The following is a 10,598-nucleotide window of genomic DNA, read 5'->3' as shown; positions in this document are numbered from 1 at the left end:
TGTCAGATCAAAATATAATTTTCAATTCCTCTCCCTATTTCCTTCCATTTTCCCCCGTGGGAACATCCTTGTTATTTTTCCATCGGCCGTTTCTCGAGTTGTATTCCGCACATACAACCTTCCATCTCATTAGATGCGTCAGTAATTCCTGCTTGTAGCCAGAAGAAGAGCAACCAAATAGATTTTGCTACACTGCGTTCTGTTGCCCGCCATGTAGCCCCCACAGCAGCCTATAGCAACCTACTGTGCAAGGCAGTTGCCCATCCAAGCAGAACCGGACCTAGACCTTTGGGGGCCCTAAGCAAAATTTGGTTGGAGGCCCCTTTGATGTATGATTTTTTTCACCCACGAGCTAGCAGTGACTCTAGGGGGCCCTCTGCTGGCCACGGGGCCCTTTGCAATTGCAAGGGTCGCTTAGTGGCTGGGCCGGCTCTGCATCCAAGTAACATCCAGACTCACCCCTGCCCGGCTTCTGATATCTCAACAGATTAGACCAATTCCTGGTGATGTATTCACGTGTGTGTGTGTGTAAATGTGCGTGCAGGATGAATGTGCTGCACGATTGTTATTCAGAGTGCAAATCAAAGGTAAGGGCTGCAGATATTAAGAGTCTGGATGAGAGGGGTTTAACTGTCATTACATCCCACTAAGTCTTAAGAACCAAACTCCGCATACCCAGTGGATTTGCTGCAAACAATGTGTATAAGAATATGCAATTCTAGTGCAATAATATACTGTATTAAGACAGCAATGTACAGTAATATAGCTTATTTTATGTTTTTTTTTTTCCAAGCCCCAGTCTGCTTTAACCTGTTATTGCCAACTGAGATCCTTGTAAAGCAGACCTGGGTAACTTTCAGTAGTCTTAACTGGCGTGAACGAAATTTGTAGAAGCAAAAAAAAAACACTTTATTTGCAGCAGAGTTCCACATTACATGCACAAAACAAGGCTATAAAATGAATATGAACACAGCTTATGTACAGTACTAATCTGACGAGGACTATCAACTTGAGAACGTACGTAGTTAAACGTACACAATGCACTAAACATAATTCAGATAACGACGCTCATGACACTTTACAATCCGGGGCACATTCAGTACATTTAAAGGTGACAAAATTCAAATCCCCTACGAATAGACAAGGCAGCTTTAAAATTATATTTCGGACAAAATTATTTCTGTTTTTGACTGTAGTCATGGCTAGGGCTACGTTCTTCGCCTGTTATTCTGAGCGTGCCATCCTGGACAGCTGTCTATTTGTACAGGTATCGATTCCACTTCATTTCCACCTTCGAATTAGTCAAAACTAATTTTTTTTTGTATTTTATCAGGTAAGGCCCACTGAGCCATACATCTCTTTTTCAGAAGGGACCTGGGCACAAACGATAGCTCAACTGAGTGCCTTCATCGCGTGAAATGTATAGCAGCCAAATACTCTAAACGCGTGGTTGTTGATTCTAAATATGGAGGGGAAAAAACAGAGGACTAGGAGAAAAATCCACGCGACGACGGGGAGAGAGACACGGCAAACTCCAAATTATACAGCAGGCGTTAGGGTCGGGATCGAAGCCACGACCTCCTGCATTCCAGGCGAGGTAGTTAACATCTCCTGGCCACCGTGATGATGATGAGAGAGAGACCCGCAAACTCCAAATATACAGCAGGCATCAGGGTCGGGATCGAACCCACGACCGTCCTGTATAGCAGGCGAGGTAGTTAACATCTCCTGGCCACCGTGATGATGATGAGAGAGAGACCCGCAAACTCCAAATATACAGCAGGCATCAGGATCGGGATCGAACCCACGACCGTCCTGTATAGCAGGCGAGGTAGTTAACATCTCCTGGCCACCACGGCGCCCCAATTAGTGATCGGCGCCGTACTGTCTCCACCCGTATCCAATCCCGATGGACCTTGCACGTGGGCTATTCGTGGTCAGTGCCGAGCCATCTATGCTCAGAACCCAATTTGGACGTACCTCTCTCTCTCTCTTCCCTGTGCTGTTCTCTGATACTTGGCGCATGCTGCTGTGAGATTTTTTAGATTATACTGGTAGGAACCTCCTGGTTACACCAGCCCACAGGGGATTATTGTGTCCGTCCGTCCGTCGTGCATCCAAAAATGGGAGGGTGGGGCTGGGTGGAGAGGGGAGGGTGGGGAGGGGCTGGGTGGGGAGGATGGGGAGGGGCTGGGTGGGGAGGGGAGGGTGGGGAGGGGCTGGGTGGGGAGGGTGAGGCTGGGTGGGGGGTGGGAGGGGTGGGGCTGGGTGGGGAGGGGCTGGTCACCCCGTGGTGCCCTTATAAAACTCAACGTTTAACCTACTCACGCCGGCTTGTGCCACAGTCGGCCATATTTGCGGAATACACCACGCCGCCGATGACCCTGGCCATTGACCGAGCAACCCAACGTTCCTACCAGCTCCCTCCGCAGGAATGTGTTTCACCTCTGTACATGATGCCGATAACACAGTTTGAATACAATTGCTATTATCGATCTGCATTATGATGCTAGCTCGGACCTGAGCACAAATGAAAAACTTAACAGTAATTGACAATCTTAATTTGAAAGTTTCGTGACTGCAGGAATCCATACTCTTTGGTTATTTCGGTAAGTCACGTACGTAGAAATAAATAAATAAGTAATTATCAGTGCTGTATAGCCCTGATATCTTACACGGCAACAGCCACGGATAGTAGAGTGGGTTTGCTGCAGGAAAATTCTGCAGCATATATACAGAAATGGTCCTTAAGCCAATGTTTATATTTTCGTATAAAAATGCTGCTTCGGTTAACTAATTTAATATGAAAAAAAGGTTCGATTCAAAATATTCGACTTTTCTGGCGTCACTTAGCGGACACTGACATTTCTGGCAGCCTTTCGGTTCACGAAATAGAAATCCTGAAATTCGTTTCGAATTAACATACTAACGATTACGTTTCTGATCTATTTAACGTCACTTAACACCGTGGCAACGCGTCTTAATTTGTATATTCGTTGGATGCAAAAATAACATCGTAGTTAACCAGTGTGTTTAAAAAAAAATACAATGTTAGCATGAAACATCGCTGATGAGGTCACATCATCAGTGGCAGTGCCTGTGCAATGCATGCTGACTTTTGACGACACAAATGCGAAAAAACCCACGGATTTGAGTTATTTTCCGTATTTTTTATTTACGTTTTTTTAGTTTGTATCCAATATATTCGCTTTCTATTACACTGGTCAACAATTTTTTTTTCTCGCCTGGACTTTTGCAGCTGTTTTGGACTAATTTCAGGGTGCTGATTCCAAATCTGATCTCAGATTTGCTCTATCATCTAATTTTTATGCTATCGGCATACCCAATTTTCATTGATTTTACCCGAAATTAACTCTGTCACTTATGATTGCAAGTTGTTGCGAGTCAGTGACTGCTTTCGTGTTAAAATATGGTGCTGTATTTTTAGGATAGTGTGTTTATAATATAATTTAATGTAGATATCCACATTTATTTAATATTTTTCTTCTGCAGTTTTTATTGAAAATGCAATATTTGATATCTCAAAAACCTGATGTGATAGACAAAAACTGATGCCAGATTTGGAATCAGCACCCCAAAATTACCTTAAACGCGTTAGAATACCTTATGCCAGATAAAGTGTGTTGACCAGTGTTATCTTTGACCGAGTGGACTGCAATTCTTGTCTAAGTTTAGAGCTATCGTTAGGTTCGGTTGTCTGGACAGGAGGTGGTCACATGACTGACTGTCATTCTATACAGCATGCATTGTAGTATTGTTTCAAAATCGCCCGATTGTGAACAAATAAGATATCTTAACGACGTAAGAGTGAGTTATGAAATGCTATTAGTGAGGCCAGATACCCAGTTGCAAAGTGTAACGTTGGTAACTGTGCATCACCCAAAGACTGATGAGGTAACGTCCCATATAGATGTTACAATTTTTGTTTTACATTTGCCAAGGAGCGGTGGAAACTGGCGTATCCTCGAAATTGCAGGCTAATTCGGAGGTTAAAACTACTTTTTTTTTTAAGTAACGAAAACTACACGCTGTGGTTTAGGGGCCGTCCATAAATGACGTCACACGATTTTGGACGATTTTTGACCCCCTCCCCCCTCTCGTCACACGGCGTCACAAAAAGTCAGACCCCCCCTCAAATATGACGTCACAAAGCTCTGCCCCCCCCCCCCCAAAACATAAAAAACATGCTTCAAATCGCTTTAAACTATTGTCATTGTAGTGCGTATTTAATGTGGCGCTGCACTCTGTTGTAGGAGAAAACATTTATTAAAAAGTATATTTAATTAAGTAGAACGTGTTGTCTATATTTATTGAAAGTTGCGCATTTTGTTGTGACGTCACATTTCTCAACCCCCCCCCCCCCCCTCGTCACACATCGTCACAAATGGCTGACCTCCCCCCCATCCCCCCTAGGCGCGTGACGTCATTTATGGACGGCCCTTTAGCAGTACACATTGCCAAATGCCTCTTCGTGGGTTCCGAGGATCACGTGACCGCTTCGTTACCACCACGTGTCCGGTGGTTTTCTGTCTGACACCAACTCACGCTGTGAAGCGAGACACTGATATATGCATGTTACATTCATTACGTTTCAAAGTCAAGAATAAACCCCAAGCGTAAAAAAACACCCCACCGTAATAAAAACAAATCATTTGGGAAGTAAAAGCCTTCACCTCGTGTAAAAAGGACAGTGAATCGATTAAGGAGAATTAAAATAAATTTCGATTTAAAGCTTTCGTGACTGCAGGGATTCATCTTCTTGGTTATTTCGGTAAAGTCACGTAGAAGGGAGATAATAAAATAATAAAAATAAAACATAATAAAATAATACAATTCTCACGATGTTTCGGCCACAACCCAAGTAGCCTTCCTTAGGTGAAGAACAGGTCTGTCAGACGCTGTCTTTCCGACAGACCAGTTCTTCACCTGAGGACACAAGCAGTCAAAATGCAAACAAAAAGAAACAACTCTGATAATGGTAATGATATGCACTGTGTGGACCAATCAATTTCAAGGACAGTGCATATTATTACCATTATCAGAGTTGTTTCTTTTTGTTTGCATTTTGACTGCTTGTGTTGTTGTTATTGCAAACATGATGCCTTGTATAAAGGTGTTAGTTTTGTACAACACAAGCAGCCGTCATCAGGTGAAGAACAGACCTGTCTGAAAAACAGCGTTGTAATGACACCGTCATACTTACACAATCTAACCTAAAAAAACCTTTATTATGAATATTGGTCGCGAAAGCCTACGTTTAAACTGAGGTTGTCGTTAGCAAGAAAATATGTAAACTCCCTTGTCAATATTACAGCTTCAGCACACCGGTATGTTGGAGAGGAACCCACAACATTAAACAAATGGATTCCTCTCTAACATAGCAGTGTACGGCAGCAGAAATTAATTGGCACTTTTGTTCACGCGACAACTTTATTAATGGGTGGTGTTGGGTGGAGGACGGTGTACGACACATTGTTTATGCGCCCTGACCCAAAAAACAATTGTGAATCATGTATGCAGCAGTGTTTGAGTTCTGTAGATCTGTGGTTGACTGTATCACTAAGTTTCCAGATCGACAACAGTGTTCATAGATCTTCTTGGTTCTTTCGGTGAAGTCACGTAGAAGGGAAATAATAAAATGATAAAAATGAAACATAATAAAATAAAATTCTCACGATGTTTCGTGAAAAGAGGCGAGGGAACTGGAGTAGCAGATTTGAGTAACTTTTTTGACAGGGGTGGAGCAATATTAATACCACAAGACAAAAACAGATAAATGTGGAATGGGCACATTCTCAGAGGTGAAAGCTTGGCGAAGAATGTTTCTGGAGGGAAAACAATCTTGAGTAAGAAACCAAGGGAGGCAGAACAATTTGAATTCTGGTCTATGAAGAAGGAAGAGGAACGGTACCGTACAGGGAAATGAAGATGAAAGTTTATGGTCAGACAAATGGAGGAAACTTGATCCAAAGTCCTGCCATTTGGTAGAGACCTATAGAAGCATCGCCGTAGCCCAAATGATTATATTTTATGTTTTATACTCTTAGGGACTTACTACATTTCATTGGCAATTTTACATATACATGTATCAATAAGTGCCTTCATTATAAGTTACGTTGAAGCTGCTTCAGTGACGTTTAAAAAACAAAATGTTTTTAAGGCTTTTAAAATGGCAACGTTCACACATCTGGCCAAATAGCACGGTACTGGAGCACGCAGCTTGCAGTTGGGGAGCTGTGAGTTCAAGTCCCAGTTGGAGGTTGACTTTTAGGGGAAGTCAACAGTGGTCGTCCCACCACACATTCTGCCACCATAAACATTTAGCAGATAGGCCTGTGACAGTCCACAGCGTGGCAGCACAAATGTGTTTTGCTGATTTAGCATGCCACACGAAACAACACTGCTGTGTTAGTGGTGAGCATACCAGCTAATTTATGAAGCTTGCAGCAACATAACAGGAATTAATAACATGCTCCTGTAATACAGGGTGTTTGAAAAATATGGACCCAATTTCAAAGCAGTATATTTCACGATGGCAACAAGTTAAAATACACAAAAAGTTACAAACGGTTTAATGAGTTATCAAGTTTTACTAACCATTTTTATAAATGCTCTATGTGCCCTCCACCTGCTGTACGGACAACATCGAGACGATAGTTGAATTCGTCCCAAACGCTTCTCAAAGTGTCTTCTTCCACTGAAGTCACCGCTGATGTGATTCTGTTTTTGAGGTCATCCAGATTAGTCGCTAATGGTGGCACAAAAACACGGTCTTTGACGTATCCCCACAAGAAAAAGTCGCAGGGTGCGATGTCTGGGGATCTTGGGGGGCCAAGAGTGTAGCGCCAAGTCTTGGGGTCCCGTGCGACCTATCCAACATTGAGGCAATGTGTCATTTAGAAAACGTCGAACCTGCAGGTGCCAATGTGGCGGTGCTCCGTCTTGCTGAAACATGAAGTCATCGGAATCTTTATTAAGTTGTCAAAAGAGACATTCCTGCAGCATTTCGAGATACGTTTGCCCCGTAATTGTGGGCCATAAACCTTTCTTTGAGAAACAGCACAAAACACGTTCATTTTCGCGGAATTACGCTCATGCTCTACAGTTTCGTGTGGATTCTCTAATCCCCGTATGCGCACATTGTGACGGTTAACTTTACCGCTTAGATTCATCACTAAAAATCAAACGTGGTAAGAAGCTGTCGGCCTCCATGTTCTGTAACATCGCATCATACATTTCTACACGCTTTCCTTTGTCACCTGCACGAAGAGCCTGGACCATTTGCAAGCAGTATGGCCTCATGATTAAACGTCGCCTTGACACACGCCAGACAGTCGTATGAGGGATCACAAGTTCTCGGCTGGCACCACGAGTGGACTTGCGCGGGCTACGCAGAAAACTCTTGGATTCTTCTCACGTTTTCCTCTGAAGTGCGTGGTCGCCCTGTGCTCTTCCCCTTACATAAACAGCAGCCTGTTTCCTCAAATTGTCGGTAACAACGACGAATGCTCTTTGACATTGGCGGATCAATGCCAAAACGCCGTTGAAACGCACGCTGCACCGCAATTACGGATTGAGTCTTGCTGAACTGTAGAATGCAAAACGCCTTGTGTGTTGCGGGGTCACCATCTTGCGAATGACTGAGGCTAGGGGCTGTTTGTGCGCTGGGAGAGGCATCGAGCAGTAATCATTTAAAATTCTATGCCCCGCCTTTTCAAGTGGTAAGAGTTTCATTCATGGGCGGTTCGTGGTTGCAGAGATATAACGATGTAAAATCGGGTCCATCTGTTTAAAACACACTGTACAGTATATGTGGGCCCATGGCTTAGCAGAAGTCTGTATCCTAGCGACCTCGAAGAATCAAGGATTAACCGACCGTGAAAATTCTTAGGATCCAGTTGAAGCTTCCAAGACTCAAAAAAAAAACGGGAAAAACCTCCCAAATGCTGGACTGTGATGGTGCGTAAATTTGTTTTGCAACATTGATGGTGTAAAGCATATAATTGCGGTTAACAATTCAGATAATTTTCTGTTATGAGCATTAATAACAGCTGATTTACTCAATAAAGGATTGCGATTGAAAACCTAACACGAAGACGCGTGTGTGAATGACTCGTGAAAATAATTATCATCAGCCATGGTCAATTCACTACTGGATGGCTTCCAAGCTACCGCCATCTCACGATCAAGCGATGATGTAATGATCCACAGAGCACCTCCAAAACTAGAGTTTAAATCTTTTCATCTCCACAATGCCCTCTTGAACGCGTTCAATTCCTCAGCTGCCAGGCAATCTTGACAATCCCTTCTCGTGATGTGTCCTACTCAAGCCCAGTTTCTTTTTTCTTCTTGGTTCTTTCGGTAAAGTCACGTGGAAGGGAAGTAATAAAATAATAAAAATAAAACATAATAAAATAAAAACATAATAAAATATTATTTTATTATGTTTTATTTTATTACTTCCCTTCTACGTGACTTTACCGAAAGAACCAAGAAGATGAATCCCTGCAGTCACGAAAGCTTTAAATCGAAAAAACCCAGTTTCTTTAACAAGTCTAAATGTAGACCATTAATCTGCGAATGTTTTGGAATCACATGCCCATGTTTCCAAAACAGGGCTTTGGTAATTGAGTCCAGTTTTCAGAGGTGGCCACCACTCTCCTTATCTAATTTTATATTTATAGAGCCTTCACTCAAGCCGGTTAACATAGTGAAAGCAACGGTAACAAAATATAATTATTTAAATGGAAGGGGGGAATGCAAGGGTTGAGGAATGAGTGACCGCGATAGAGGATACTTAAGGGTCAAGAAAGGATAAAGGGCCGTCCATAAATGACGTCACGCGATTTTGGACGATTCTTGAGCCGATTCTTCCCCCATCGTCACAAAAAGTCAGACCCCCCCTCAAATATGACGTCACTAAGCTCTGCCCCCCTCCCAAATAAAACATGCTTCAAATCGCTTTAAACTATTGTTATTGTAGTGCGTATTTAATGTGACGCTGTACTCTGATGTTGTAGGAGAAAATGTATTAAAACGTCTATTTAATTAAGTAGAACGTGTTGTCTATATTCATTTAAAGCTGCGCATTTTGATGTGACGTCACATTTCTCCTCCCCCCCCACCTCGTCACACATCGTCACAAATGTCTGACCCCCCTCCCCCCGAGGTGCGTGACGTCATTTATGGACGGCCCCTAATCCCAATGAGATAATGCTGTCATGTATTGTAACATTCCAAGATACATGTCAATGAATAAATATAATTAAAAAAAGATTGTATATAATACATAGATAATCGTGTTAAGTTATACTAACAGGAAATCAAACAAAATGCTTAACAATTATAATAGGTAAAGGAGCAATCCTGAACATGCATGCACATTCCACTGCGGACATGTTACTCACCTCTCCTGGGATACAGGTTTGATCCCGACCCTGACACCTGCATATTTGGAGTTTGCATGTGCCTGTCTTCCCCGTGGTTGCGTGGCTTTTTATCCAGGTCCTCCGGGTTTTCCCTCCACATTAAGAAACATGCGTTTAGAATATTTGGCTGCTATAAATTTCCGCATGGCAAGCAACTTTGTTGAGCTATCGTCTGCGAGACCTGGTCGCTTCTGAAAAATAACTATATAGCTCAATGGGCCCTAATCTGGTAAAATAAAAAAAAAACTAGTTTAGTTTTAGCCTCCAACTGAGAGAGCTCTGGAGCGTATTTGAAACTTCTGTCGGGACCCGCGGCTCTCGCATAAACTGCGTTGCGACGTCATTTTATGTCTGTTGAAGGCGAACGACACGGCAATCTATTCCTCTCGACGAGCTCTACACGATGCGCTAATCAAAGTCATGTTTCTTCTGCGCATTCGTCGCTTTCGCTGCGCTTGGACGACATGACAACAGAATAATCCGTGCCAGGTGGGTTGATGCGTTTATGTGCGCGGTGGGATGGAGTCGTCAAAAATAAATTAATTACGATTTTGACTTCTGTTTATTCGGGACCTCGGGGTCCTGCCATAAGGTTAATTTGGCCAGCTGTCATGCTCCCTACAAGTCCTGCAAGAGGGCGTATCCACGCTTTACTCGCACCACACAATCTGCTGATTTTAACCAACCGTGGGGTGTGCCCATTTATACTGCTGGGTGGACAGAGGCGTGGGAGTGCTAATTAGTCATAGCTGCATTACGTGTCTTATTATCAGGGGGGTGTATCTGGGGTAAAGGTGAAAGGCGGAGTCAGTCGAGAAACTCCGGGAACCAGCTCAAAGGTTCTGGAAAGGGGGCGTGGCCCAGAGGTGGAGCTTGGCCGGGCTGGGACAAATATAAGGGGGACTGAGCCAGAGGTTTGTGGCTGTAACGGGGTCCTGGCTGTGTCGCTGCTTGTCGTCATCTCTTCGTCTCCGACCACGTGGCTGATCTTCTGAAGACTCTCTCCGTCGCTGCGCTGGTCGAACAGCTTGCGTAGCGAAGCCGGAGATGGGGCTAAGTGTTAGGATCGCCTGTGTGTAGATGCGTTACACAATGTATCGCCCAGTGGGCTCTTAATAAATAAGAAGCCTTCTACTCGACAGTGTCTCG

The sequence above is a fragment of the Lethenteron reissneri genome, chromosome 64 (genome assembly GCF_015708825.2).
Source record: "Lethenteron reissneri isolate LAM-NWPU_2019-01 chromosome 64, ASM1570882v1, whole genome shotgun sequence".
Lineage (NCBI taxonomy): Eukaryota > Metazoa > Chordata > Hyperoartia > Petromyzontiformes > Petromyzontidae > Lethenteron > Lethenteron reissneri.
The sequence above is the reverse complement of the archived record's forward strand: the minus strand, read 5'-3'. Positions refer to the sequence as shown.